This window comes from Egretta garzetta, unplaced genomic scaffold (assembly GCF_000687185.1).
Source record: "Egretta garzetta isolate BGI_Z169 unplaced genomic scaffold, ASM68718v1 scaffold108, whole genome shotgun sequence".
Taxonomy (NCBI): Eukaryota; Metazoa; Chordata; class Aves; order Pelecaniformes; family Ardeidae; genus Egretta; species Egretta garzetta.
In genome coordinates this window covers 7,419,590-7,433,529 of record NW_009260614.1, presented here as the reverse complement: position 1 = coordinate 7,433,529, position 13,940 = coordinate 7,419,590, and the positions used below count along the sequence as shown (strand labels likewise).

The 13,940-nt window shown below is 42.8% G+C and overlaps 1 long non-coding RNA gene and 2 other non-coding genes across 3 annotated transcripts; all 3 read left to right on the top strand.

Annotated features, from left to right (window-relative positions):
* Positions 1-102: 102 nt before the first annotated feature.
* LOC118452912 lies at positions 103-2,144 on the top strand. The gene is made up of 5 exons (XR_004842796.1): positions 103-553; positions 667-690; positions 1,198-1,275; positions 1,546-1,602; positions 2,016-2,144. It is a non-coding gene; the product is annotated as an uncharacterized LOC118452912 (long non-coding RNA).
* On the top strand, positions 977-1,051 carry LOC118452922. Its single transcript, XR_004842805.1, has one exon. It is a non-coding gene; the product is annotated as a small nucleolar RNA SNORD49 (small nucleolar RNA).
* On the top strand, positions 1,868-1,941 carry LOC118452918. Its single transcript, XR_004842801.1, has one exon. It is a non-coding gene; the product is annotated as a small nucleolar RNA SNORD65 (small nucleolar RNA).
* Positions 2,145-13,940: the final 11,796 nt, after the last annotated feature.

Sequence of the window (13,940 nt, the reverse complement as noted above, 5' to 3'; positions counted from 1 at the left end):
GGGGGCCGGATTGGGTGGGGAGGCCCGGCGGCTGCTGTGGGTGTGAGGTGACGCCGGGTATCGCTGCTCGTGCTGCCTGAGGCGCTGTCGGGGCGGGGAGGGGGGTAAAGCCTGTTCATGGCCGGTTCCTTCGTCCTCGTGAGCCGCCTGGCTGCTGTCAGGCTGGTCACGCTGCGGGGCGCCAAGCCTGGAGCTCCCCAAGGGCTGTGCAGATGAGGCTTGTGCGCTTAGGCCTTGGCCTTCGCCTGCCTTCTGGGGATTTTTATTTTTATGGCGCTATTTTTAGCGAACAGGTCACTTCTTTGTTTGTTCGACGTGCTAAACCCTTCCTGTGCGATGAACGTTGCAACCTTAGAATTGGTGGTGTGTGGAATTTCAATCTAAAACCTGCCCTTATGGGGAACGCCGTCTGGCAAGCTGTGTGAGGGAGGCTTCTACATTTTCTGACTAAAAACAGTTTCGAGAGGATTGCTGACTGCTGAAAGCTATCTGATAAAAGATTCTGGTGCTTCACGATACAAACGCGAGTGAAATTACAAGCAGGCAATTGGTGGTGAGGTTCTGGGTTTTTTGCTTTTGTTGTTCTGGATAAATATACTTCATAATTTTCTAAAGCTGCTGCTGAAGAATATTCTAGTAATGCTTCTTTCGCTTTTATTCCCACAGCAGAAAGATGCCCTGAAGTAAAGAGTAAGTTAAAGTTTATTTTCACTTAGATGTGCAAAGTTGTTAAGAAGGTTCCAGGCCTTTACTTGCATGCTAATGATGTAAAGCAGTTAAATACAGGTCTGTTAGTCAAAACCAACCTGTAACAATTACATCTTAATTAAGTTTTCATTTAACTTTCTAAAACTAATTTTACTTATTACTAAGTTAACAGAGCTAATGCCTTATTTATAAATGAAGGGAAAAATGCAGAACTGTTGGTTCAAGATGAAAAAACTGTTCTTTAACTACTATACAAAGGTTGTTGGCTGTTGATGATGATAACCCTGAATAGGAAGTGCCGTCAGATGCGAGAACTGACGATAACCTTCTTATTTGTCTGAAATACAGCTACACGCATGCAGAGTTGAGCTCTAGAAATTTGTCTTCTAGAACTAATCGGGCAACTTTTACTAACACTTGCTTTCTGTGAAAAGTGCTCTTGTAATACCTAACAGAGCTTCATGTCCATGTGTTTCACCTTATTTGCAGAGCCTGGTCTTTACAGCTAAATGTGACACTGTTAGGACCTGGAGCAGGTTGCTCATTGGAGATGGCCCTGATGTGAAAGTAAGTGATGAATTTCACTGGACCATGTAGAGCTTTATACCAGGTGGAATTGAAGTTGAGTACAAGTGAGATTTAGAGGCTGCCAAAAACTTGTGAGGCATATTTTGTAGGTTCAAATTCTATAGCTTAAACCAATCTGCTTTCCCTCCTCTCTTCCTCAAAATTTAAAGCCCTGTAATACTTAATTTCCTGGTATCTATTTAGGTATAGCTTGGAAGTCTTAGCTGCCATGTATTAACGGTTGTTAATGTCTACCAATTGCTGTTACAGCTCTTCACGAGCCCTGTGGAAGGCAGTGGGGCAGCAGGAGCAGGAGATTTCTTCTGGGTGAGTCTAATATTTGGTGTGCTGTTCATGTGATGTGATGTTTTTTGGTTACAGTCTCAGAAACCTAGCTGAGCGCATTCTCATTGGCTGTGTTTCTGTATATCCTTAGCTCTCAAAGTATAATTGATGGAAGTTCTAGGGAAAAAATACTTCATTAGACTAAAACATGGACAGTAAATGTGTAAGACTAGCCATCTTCTGCACTACAGTTTTGCTGGCAGCACTATATAAAGGTCTTAACTGTATCAATTTACCCAAAGATATCATATGATGAAACTAACCAAAAATTGCTGGAATTACCGGCAGATTGACTGGTGGTGAGCAAAGGTTTTTCTGATGATATCCTTTACATTAACAAATGGGTTAATACTTTGTGTTGAATTGTTCAGCTTACCCATGCTGTTGTATTACAGGTGTTCACGCTGAAAATGTCTGATGAAGAAGGAATCTGATAAAACATGCACCTGAGCTTGGGGACTGGTGTTTGTAAACACAGTTTTCTGCGCTAAGATGTTAAGAAATGGTAACAGTTACAGCTTTGATTACATGTATATTAAAATTCTTTCAAAAAAACCCCAACTTGGATCTGTTCTTGTCACTTTACTGCATTAAGGAATGACTTTGCATTACACAACATGTTTTTAGTTGAACATGCTGAGCACTCCTATAATGTGCTGTATTGTGATAAAGTAGATGTATATACACTGCAGTATAATTACTGCAGATAATACAAACGCATTTTAGTTGCGTAAGCATTCTGTCTGGTGTTTGGTAATTTACTTGCTTTAATAAACAGTTTAAACAAGTGATACTAACACTGCTGCAGTAATTACTGGAGAGATTAAGCCTTAAATAGCCCTTAAGCAAGAAGAGCAAATGCAGCTATTTCTGTAGCTTGTTCCAGGCTTGCTAATTCTTCATGATTTTGACTTCAGCCTTTTTTAAAGTCTGCTACTGAGGTAGCGGAAGCTGTTCCTACAGCAGTAGAATTCTACCGATGTTCTGCATCTCTTCTAAATAATGATCCAAATGTGCAAATCTAAAATTAATTGCCAGATGTGGGAAAAGGGACTTGTACTCTGCAACTTGTCAGCATTCTTCAGTGTCACTAATAAGAGTAAAAAAGGCTGCTTTTGTGATAGTTACTCATTCTAAGGTTGGTTTACAATGTAGGTTGATGAACAGAAGGTAACAAGATTTGGGGGAATCTTGGGGACTAAAAATGGAGGTTCCTGAATGAGAAATACAGCATCTGAGGCTGCAACTTTACACTTCGATTCATTGTGTCAGTATAACTGGCAGGCTATAATGCTTCAATGCTCTGTTTATATTTATAGGGAGGTATGGAATGTAAGACTCTCCTTAAACCTAGAACGATGGAGCACGTCCAGTGAGACATTTCATGCAGATGTTGCTGATAATTTTGCCCACTCGGTGTCACCAAGTGCAGGATTTTAGTGCAGTCATCTTTAGCATGTGCTTTTTGAAAAAGGTAAACATCATTAATAAACTTAATTCCTTGGGAGCACATGCTCATCCTGTGACAAGGATCAAAGTAAATGTTAACTGTACAGCTCCAATTAGAAGATACTTTGGTATTGCTTCTGAAAGTGATGAAACCTTCAGCCAATTGGAAACTTCGCCAGAGGGGGTGTGGGTAAGAAAAAGCTGTTTAGGATAGTCAACAAAACAGTCAAAATGGTAGTTTGTGATGAGTAATGTTTTTACTCTAGCAATTTAGGTGAACAGTTTTTGGCTGTCATAAAAAAAAAAGCAGGGATAGAGCTTTACCTGGAGGTTTGAGGTCCATAAAACCACTGTTGTTATCCCAGATCTGGGTTCTTAACCCAGTGTGCAACAACTGTTTCACACACTGAGTCGAGGTATTTGCTTTTATTTCATTTCTGCGCAGAGATGGGTGCTAGGTGGTAACCCCTCAAACCTAGCACCTCATTCCAACAACCACATACATATCCTGTTATGACTAAAGAAAACCCATGTAAGTTCGTATCTATTGGCTAGTGATCGCTACATCATTTGCTATTGGTTAATTAAATTAGCCTTGCTTGCTTGGATTTGGTTTGAGTCTGGTTGCGATCTCCCCTCACCGCTTTTGCCTTTCCCAAAGACTGCAAATCTTTGCTGACCTTGTGCCTCTTTAGCAATTATCCAGCCTTTGGCTGGGCCTTCTGAATCAGGATGTTTCCCTTTTATCAGTCTTTATTACCTAGACTTTTGAGTCAGAATGTTCCCCTTTTGTTGGTCTCAGCTCTTTTTCAGGGGTATAGTCACCAGTTCTGTGCTAAGGCAAATACTTGCTTATCTCTGAGCTCCTTCTAACCACCAGATCCTGTTGCACATGATTCCTTAGGCCCACCTAGTGAGAAATTCCATTTGCTGAGGTGTATCATGGTCGCCGTGCAAGCTTGTTTATTTTCATGGTCGGACAAGGGAAAAAGCAGTGGTGACAGCAGAACATAAATGTAAATCGAGTCCTGTGTCATAGATGAGACTTCAGGGACTGTCCCAGGTGTCCCTGTGCTTCCCTGTGTAATTAAGGTGAAGACCTGAATATCTTTTCTTGACTGTTTAACCTCCTGGCTGATTACCTGAAAGAAAGAAGATGCTATGACTTGTTGCTGCTCCCCTGGCATCACAAGTCAGCTTCCCTGTCCCTCCAGTAGCACCGGTGAACCCTGACAGTTGTGAAACGAGAACATAGCTGCGCTTGGGGCGTAAGTTGTATGGAATGTGGGGTTTCAGAGGTTTCTCTCAGTGAAAAGTCAGAATTACGTACTTAAATCGCGGAGGCACAGGTTTAATGTTTTTCAGGGAAATGTCAAAAAGCTATATAGAGTGCTTGATACTATAATGTGCAGGTAAATTAATCTGGATTTTTCCTAGGAACATTACTGTGATACATGCAGGGTTTGATAGAGACATTCAAACTGGGTAATGGAGTGTGCAAAACTTGTTTGGAACTAATTTGTTCTGAGCAGTATGAAGAACAGGTTGCTCTGATGTTTATTTGAATTAAATTTTTAAAGTAGATTCTGTTCCAAGCGTTTAATGAAACAAAACTATTTTCCCCTGATTTTTAAGAGTTTGTGTGTCAGAATGTGTTGACAGAACGCATTTCTTACCTGAGATGATATGCATTGGAAGTAAAAATGGTTTTAAAGGTTTCCGAAAGAGCACAAGGAATCCACCTTCTTTTTTTAAATGGGACTCTGGCCGTTAACAATAATGGAGGTAAGAGCAGCCACATGCCCTCAGTAAACAGAAACAACTCGGCAAATTTTTGCTTGTCTGTTTTGTGTGCTCTTTAATTTGCTCAGGATAGGTTTGCTGCAACTTGGTTTTGTAATTGATCTTTCTAGTATGTATCAGAATTCTCTCATTAAAACAGAAGAATTGATTTGGGAATACTTACATAAACAGGAGACAGTTTATCTGGGTTTATTGAGGTCACAAGTTGGCAGTGTCTATTACCGTTAACTATTCATGAGTTTCATTTTAGCATTACTTGTTTATTGTTTCCATCAAAAACCAAAGTTCCTCAGCAGGGATCCTCTAACAGGCTGGTTTTTGCTTAAGATGAATGAGTGTTATTGCCACAAGAATATGGTACTTTTTGAACAAAACAGGTGTCCTACACATATTCCTATGATCTTACATGGGAGCATGTATAATCTTACTATTTATCTTAGAGTGCTTGGGGGGAGGGGAAATAATTCTGTTTTGATTACATTTGGAGCACATCAACATTACAGTATTGGGGAATAAACAAAAAAAAAAAATCCTGATTTTAAAATACAACTATTTTGGATTTTCTAAACCCTTAAGAGAACAGTTGGCAGGAGTCCCTGGCACTTAACAGCAGCCAACAACCAGGATAAATCTGAAATAAATGAAAGGATTGAAGCAGAAAGGGAAAAAAAAAATCTTACACAGTGAAGCTCAGAATGGCTGAGTGCCAGCTTTTAGCAATGAGAGAGATGGCAATGTCATGTAGTAATTCATTTGTGAAAGAAAACACAGTGATTATGTATTATCCACAAAATACGTGCTGTGACTGCTGACCTGATGGAGAGCGGCTGCTCTGGGTGATGGTCTGCCTGTGTGCATCTTTCCTTCCATACTGAGGATGCCAGCTGCAAAAACCACTTCTGTGATACAAATACGCCCTTAGCAGTAACGACTCAAATCCTCCGGCTCCTTTTTATGTCGGGCACTAAACAAGGTGGGGTGGGGCTGACCCTAATCTCTGTCCAGGGAATTTGCTGTGTGACTATGGTTAGGAGGCACAAACTGCGGGCAGCTCATTGCGCCTCACGTTTGAGGTAGAACGAATTCAAATGGATGTTGTGGAAATGGTTCCCTTGCATGTGCCAGAGGTGGTGCATGGGTTTCATCCCTTCTTCCCAATGCTGCATGAAAACGATGAAGGACAGGAAAGCAAGTGTGGTGGCTCGTGTCCTGGGGTGGCTCATGTCCTGGGGGGGGGAAGGGGGAGAGAATTAACAGGGGGAAATAGCTGCCTTGTGAGTACTCAGTTTCCTTTTTGTAAATCACAAGCTTCACTTTTCATATAAATGCTGGTTATCGTCATTATTTCTTGATTAGGATTATAAAGCGATCATATCTATATCAGCACTAAAATAATCACTCATACAAACCCATAAATTACTGTAATTAATATATCCCAGCTATTAACTAAAACCTAAAGGTGTTCTTTCTTGGCGTGGTAGCCGCTGTTTCAGCAGAATCAGCTGTAGCTGGCTCTGTCTACTTAATGAGAAGAGTGGAAGGGATATACTGTGTATTTTACCTTTTCAGAATGAAATAGGTCCTGAATTGTGAAGCTTTACTCTTTCTTTTTTTCTCTTGAAGCCAGATGGAAGAGCAGTTAATTTTTCAACTCTTCTCTCCCTCATTTCAAATTAGTGAAAGAGAAGCAAAGCACTGTCAAAGGAGTTGCTGTTTTCTAGCAAGGAACAACTAAGATGATACTAGTGTCATGCAAGGAAAATTTATGGGTTTGTTTTCTTCCAACTGCCCCATTAGCAGCAACTCTGAGTTGCTCCGAGCAAAGAATGAAGGCTCAAAAAAAGGCAATTTGGCCTTTCTCAAGCTCACCCAGGGCTCAGGCTCAGCGATGTTCCTAGCACCTGATTGACTTCATGCTGCCAAAGCTTTATCACATTTCACATGTTCCTGTAAAGAAGGACGAGGTTGGCACATCATTTAGTGGTCTGGTAGGACCATTGAATCATAGAATGTTTTGGGTTGGAAGGGACCCCTAGAGGTCACCCAGCCCAACCCCCCTGCAGGAGCAGGGACACCTTTAACCAGATCAGGTTGCTCACAGCCCCGTCCAACCTGGCCTTGAAGGTTCCCAGGGATGGGGCCTCCACCACCCCTCTGGGCAACCCGTTCCAGTGTTTCACCACCCTCATAGGAAAGAATTTCTTCCTTATATCCAGTCTAAACCTACCCTGGTTTAGTTTAAAACCATTACCCCTTGTCCTGTCACAGCTGGCCCTACTAAAAAGATTGTCCCCCTCTTTCCTATAGGCTCCCTTTAAGCACTGAAAGGCTGCAATCAGGTCTGCCCACAGCCTTCTCTTCTCCGGGCTGAACAAGGCCAACTCTCTCAGCCTGGCCTCATAAGAGAGGTGCTCCAGCCCTTGGATCATTTTAGTAGCCCTCCTCTCGCCCTGCTCCAACAGTTCCATGTCCTTCTTGTGCTGAGGGCTCCAGAGCTGGATGCAGTACTCCAGGTGAGGTACCTTATGTACCTTATTGTGTCAGTTCATGTAATTTAGTGCCTCAATTTTATGCTTAGAATCAATTTTAGTCCAGATGTTATGAACTGATCCTAATACTGCTTAAAATTTGAAGAATTTAACAGGTGGAATTTGATTTAGGGGATGCAAGGAGAACATATTTAAAAAGCAGGTAAGCATTTTGTGCTCCTGTACTCTTAATTCAGGAAGAGGGAGAATAACATTTGCCCTGTTCCACCTCCTGATGCTCCAGCCCACAAGGCGGTGCAGTGGTCGAGTTCTCAGCATTTATTGCAGAGGAGATTTTGCAGCCTTGGAAGATGCTTATTTGGGGAAACACAGTTTTACTGCTGGTTCCTTCCCGGTTGTCTAATAAGATTTGCAACTTTCATTAACATGCAGAGAATCCCCCGCACAGTGAAAATATCACTCTTTAATTGGCTGCTAATGATGTTTCTTACTGTAGGACCAGCAAAGGCTGAGCCTCCATTTTCCCTGACACTATGCAAACCTGTTGCAGTAATGGTCCCAGCCCAAGCCTTTCTGGTCTAGGCAGACAGCAGTGATGCAAGGGTGCATGAATAAACCATGTGATGGAGAGCCAAAGGCGTTAAAATTTAGTTTTCTTTAGTAAAAATAAAAATACTACATGAAGAATTACTTCATTACCCTTCACTGAAATGCATGCAGCCTCAGGACTTGCAAGCCCGGCTGCTCGCTAAAGCCCTGCTGCGTGCGTCTCCTTGGTGGTGGGTGTTGAACTTCAGCTCAGCTGAAGCCAATAAACATCTCACAGCACCTGTGTGTGGAACAGTAAAACCCGAGCAAAATACAAATGAGAAAATCATTTATACGGCGGAGACTGAATTTGAAATCCCTGCTGTTTTAATCAGCTTGAAATGTTAAAAAGTTTCATCTCCGATAATTAAGACCTCTCCTGTACATGGCAGGGTTTTTTGTTAGTTTTTGCAAGTCAATACTTAGATTTTTTTTTTTTCCTAATAGGGTTTATATTTGTAATGGTTTGTGGTAAAATAACTGCATAGCAGAGCTGCAACATGAACTCTAAACAAATGAAATAATGATCTGTATTTCTAAAGCTGCCTATGGCTTTCTGGTGAGCTGTCCTTGTATATTTTTTTTATTATTTTAATTTATTTTCTAGATTTTTGAATGACTTGTCCTTGCTTGTGCTTTTCCAGATCCCACAGGAGGGTAGTTTCTTCAGGCTCGGTTGTCTTTGTTTTTCTTATGTACGCATGCTAACTGCATTTGGTTTGTTTGTCTTGGCTGTGAGCTTGTATTAGGTGCCACTGTTAACTGAACAGTGGAATAGGTTTGACAGCACATTCAGAGACAAACTGCTTGCTAAGAGGCAAAGTCTAAGCTTATCACCCAGCTAATAAATTTTCCTGAACAGCTTAAACTTTATTAATAAATACCCAGGTCAAGATCCTAGTGGTATAGAATACTTCCTATAGTAATGTGGTTATCACAGCCCTTATCTGACAGCAAATACAACACTGGTGTTCAGGTGAGCTATGAAGCTGTCCAGTCATTTAACAGCAGATGGAATGCCTGATACAATGCTTTACATCTCTTGCGCCTCCATCCAATAATCTTGAAATGCCAGCGTTCCTGTGAAGCCGTGTTACCTCCTCCTCACAGCAGAAACCGGAGATCAGAGCCTCGCTGGAGTGAGTAAAGGGAAGAGCAATTTGGTCAGTTGTTGGATAAAGCAATTTTACTTAACTGTGTCAAATCACATATTTATTACCTTCAATCGTAGCAGTAAATAAAGTCTTTGTGCCAAGTGCTCCTTGGGATGTGCAATACATAGGATACCTGCTGTGAGGATGATGAGAATTGTTTCAAAGCGAGGTGCGAACCGAGAGCTTTGAAACGCACAGTGATTTCAGAAGGTAATGGGCAGACGCTGTACCAAGGTACATGCATGTGGAATTTGATTTAATATGTATGCAGTCATCTCCCTAAACCAGCCTGTACGCCTCTGTACGGGGGGAGGAAGATGCTCTGTGTATGCAGGAGGGGGTATAAAGCTTTTGTGTCAGCGCCAGGCTGTTTGGTAGTCTAAAATGGGAGACCACATCAAGGAGAAAATATTTCAACGCTACTGCTTTTAAGCTTCAAAAAGGTCTTTGGAGATGACAGCAACACTGTGTCGCTTGGCAGTGTATCAGCAGCTCAGAGGCTAAAGCTGAGGAAAAAGAACAGTTTTGGGGAGGAGAGCAGGACCGAGGTAACAGCAGTGACACCAAAATTGTTTGAAGAAGCGATATGATACCTGGAGCTGCTCACACAATGAAGGGACGGCTCTGGTCTGACGGCTGCCCCTGCTCTGGGTGGCTGTTGGTAAAATTCAGCCCATTTAGGGGGTCGCTTTCTCTACGGGTTGTGTGAAAACTTGTGGGCTTGTGTCTTTGGAGAGAGTTCCTGGTACAGAGGGAGGAGGAGAAGGCTTCCAGGAAGCTCCTCTCATCAAGCGAGCAGCAGGTTAAGATGCTTGGGTTTGCAGATGGGATGCTGCAAAAGACACGTGAAGTACATGGAGGAAATCTGAGCTTGTCAAAGTTAGAGGAAACAGATAAAAAGAAAGTGGAAAGTGACCATAAAGTTATACTGTATTTGGGGAAACTTTCCCTCCTTAGTGCCTCTGGAGAGCATGTTCAGGAGCCCAGTCACCGTGGGTGTGAATTTTTGATCAGTTCAGAGAGGATATTTGTGCAGAACTGTAAATAAGATTTAAATTGTCAGATGCAGCAGGGATGTTTTCACCAGAGCCCATAGGTTCATCCTGCACAGGCCGGTCTTATTCCTGATGTGAGGCGTTCAAATTACATCCAAGCAGTCTGGCGATTTCCCTCGCCCACCCCCACAGCCCCTGAAAATCTGATCACCCGTGAAAAAGCAAAGTCCGTAGGTCCTTGCAAGAAAGGGTGGCCCAATCTGTGTTGAACAATGTTAGAGCTTGAAAACTCTTATTAAAAGCCTCGAGGTTGCTCGCAGACTGATGCAGAGCTTGGCTTGAACAAGGTCAGGTCATTTGCTGACCCCTGCTGATTAAATGGCTGGTGCTCGTTGGGGCCCCAGGTGAGGCTGTTTATCTCCATTTTGTTTTAAAGACCCACCTCCCATTTAACACTCCCCCTGATACAGGCAGGCAAGGATACAGGCACAAAGCAAGGATTTGGGGTTTTCTTTTACTTTCTTTCTTCCCTTAGCAGAATCCAATACTTCATAAAAATAATACTATGCTTACCTAATGTCTCCTGCTGTTTGCAGGGTAGTGACTGGAAAGCTCCAAGGATGAAACAGCAAACTTCTAGGCAGTGCTGGCTGGATTTGGAGGTAGGTGAGGATGGAGGGCTGCGTTTCTGATTGATCATTAAGCAAGAAGCCTCTGAAGCTTCTAGAAGACTAGCAGGCAGGAGGTCACAGTTGCAAGAGGAAGAAGAGGTGACACCTACATCCATTAGAAGAGGAAATTAAAGCAGGTAAGGAAAATTATGGTTTCCCAAAGAAGGAAACTGGTGTCTAATCGAGCAGGTAAGGAAAATTATGGTTTCCCAAAGAAGCTGGTGTCTAATCACACCCTTCTGATTTTCCTAGAAATTAAGGAGGGAGAAGGAAATAATTGGTAGTCATGGGAAAATATGGATCCTGGTGTGCAGAGGGATTTCAAGAGGAGGCTGTTAGTGTCTGGTCCTTTGGAAGAAGTTTTGGTGGGCTAGGAGGGAAAGGAAAAAGAAACAGATGATTTGGAGGAACACACAGATTAAAATAAGTACAAGATAAGAGACCTCCAGACACTTAAATATGTCAGCATTGTACAGCACAGGCCGTGCTTTGTTGTGAGTGCGTAGCATTGCTTCAGAAATGCCCTGGTCCAGAGCTTATTTCCTATCAGGTGTTACCAATTGCTTGGCTCTTGCTTGGCAGTTACCATCGGGGAGTGTTGGTTTAATCTCTTTCACGTGTGCTGTGCTGAATTTGTGTGGGACTGACTTTTAAATGAGACTTGCTCCGCACGCGTGGAGCTGGAGTGGGCTTTGCCCATCAGCTGGGTCATTTTGCTGATGTGCAAACCTGAGCTGCTAAGATCAGTCTGCAAGATGTAGCTGATATGAAAAGCACCACCTAAATTAAAGCTGCAGTTCCACTGTGCGTGTGCGCCACGTGTTGCGTAGGTGTGGGGAAAATAGCTCTTGCCTTTTACCACTTCCTAATTAGTAGTATCGCTTAAAGAAGCAATATCCACTCAGGTTAATGAGCTAGAGCGAGGAGAGTTTCAGCAGCGAGACACGTGCAGAAGACTGACTTTAACCACCTCTGGGATGGGAAGCTGAGTTTTCTCCCAGCAGTGCTGGGGTCTTGGTTCATTTAGCGTATTGCAAACATATTCTCGTGCCGCCGATTTACTGAGCGGCCCTGACGTATCGCTGATGTGAGCTGAGGTTTGGACCTGCGCTCTAGAAACAGCAGTAGTGAAATACAGCTTGTACCTCTGGAGTGTTGCGATGCTTTAAGCTGTTCTGGTGCTTTGTGCATTTTTTTCCTGGCTGAACAATGGAGTGATTTTTACAGCAACTTTTGCCAGTTGTTGGGAAAATGTGTATCACCCAGCTGGCTTTAAGCACGCTTGCAAAGCCTCTCTTCTTCAGCTGCTTGGAAGGGAGAAATAGGTGCCGTGCTCTTTTGAAAATCTCCCCCTTATCATTTGCCTGATTATCTTTTTCTTTCCATCTCTTGCAAAGAACATGAGCGTAGTTGCCAGGTTTTCGTGGCAAAGGGAGGCGTGTGAGGGGCACAGAGAAAGGCTAAGTTTCGCATTTTAAGCCTGCGGCTCTGTGCAAAGCTGATTCCAGTGCATGTGGTGGAGGGGAGCTCTAAGCTTGCAAGAAAGCACAGCTTCCCCCAGAGCAACTGGAAAAATACTTAGCCTTTCAAATCATAATTTAACAAGCAGGTGTGTACAGTGAAGATGAAATAAAACAAAAAAGTAATGGTGATGTTCTCCTATTGGAAAGTGATGTGCAAAGGCACGCGGTCTGAAGCAGATGCCTTTTATTTTGTGTGTTTGAAAACCTGTCTGCCTCTGAGATTTTTCTGCCTGCAGGATTCAATAGGAGTTTGTCTGGTAACAGCCAGGTTGGTATGTACCCAGAGCGTGATGCACATGGTGCTCAGAGATTGATTCTTTACTGCCACCTTATATAAATGAAATATAAGACAAGCTGGAATTGCAGGTCTTACCTGGAGGTGGTAGCAAGACAAGAGGCAGCTGCAAAAGAGGGAAAGGAGGGAGGCTCATTCCCACAGTGATGTGTTATAGCCAATGTCCCTTCCTTTATCTTGTAGTTTTCCATATAAATTCTTGTTTTCCATGTATCTCTGAGTCTCTGTATATCTATTCCAGGAGGTTACACACCTGTAGGACAGGCATGCTTTGTAATAAGGTGCTTTGAGGTCTGATCACGTAGCTGTGATTTGCACGTTGTGTTGAGCGTGTCTATCGCTATTGCTTGTGGTCCTGCTGCTCACGGAGACCTTCGGTTGCTGCTTGCAGTGCAAAATCCTAACCACAGAGCATCTCTGCAAAGGCTTGCACAAACCCAGGGGAACTCTGGATTCCCCTGGGGAAGGACACAAGTGACGGGTGAGCACTGGGAAAGCCACCTAGAAAAAAACCAGTGATAAATGCATGGGCCAAATCTTCAGTGAGTTATATATTGATTTTTCTCTTCTTCTTGGCACAGCACAAGGCAGTGTGGCCTATGCTTCTCTTTTCTACACCTCAAATGCTATTTCTGCTTCCGCTAACAACTCGTGGAGGGGTGCAGCATGCAACAGGCTTACTGAAGAGCCGTGCTGGCAACTGATTGCTCAGCCAAACCTGCCAGATGCAGCTCAGCAAACCCTCCTTGAAGGATGCTATATAGGCTCCACAGGTTTATTTTCTCCTCAACTGAATTAATAAAATAGCAAAGAAGAAAAAAAGATGGCACAGAAGTAACAGAATCAATAAGCTATTAGGAGGCAGAAAACCTGGGGAATGAATTTAGAAAGCTGCACAAATAATTAAAGGTGGTGATGAGCAGATTGCATCTTTTCTGACTCTGTTAAATCAGGTCTTCAATTTTATATAAAGCCATAAACTAAGCCAGAGGTAAAAACAGTTGTCTCCTCTGCATATTTACAGAAGAGAAGACAGAAAATGCAAGCCCAAAACTGCCAGAGGGGACTATAAACAAAGCATCTCCAATTCCCCATCGATCAGGAGTAATTGAGCCATGGCTTAGGAAGTTTTCATGCAAAAAATTGGCACTGTATTCCTAAATGCCTGTGGTGCCAGCTTGGGATCCAGGGTTCCTCCTATCCTTTCCAGATAGCAAAGCTCTTGCAGTTCGTCCTTGTGAACAAATTCTGCGCTAACATTTGTTAATGGTAACGCACAAGCAAAGTAGATCCAATACATTCTTTCCCCACCAGCTTAGTGATTATGGCGGCTCAAAGAAATAAGCTGGCATC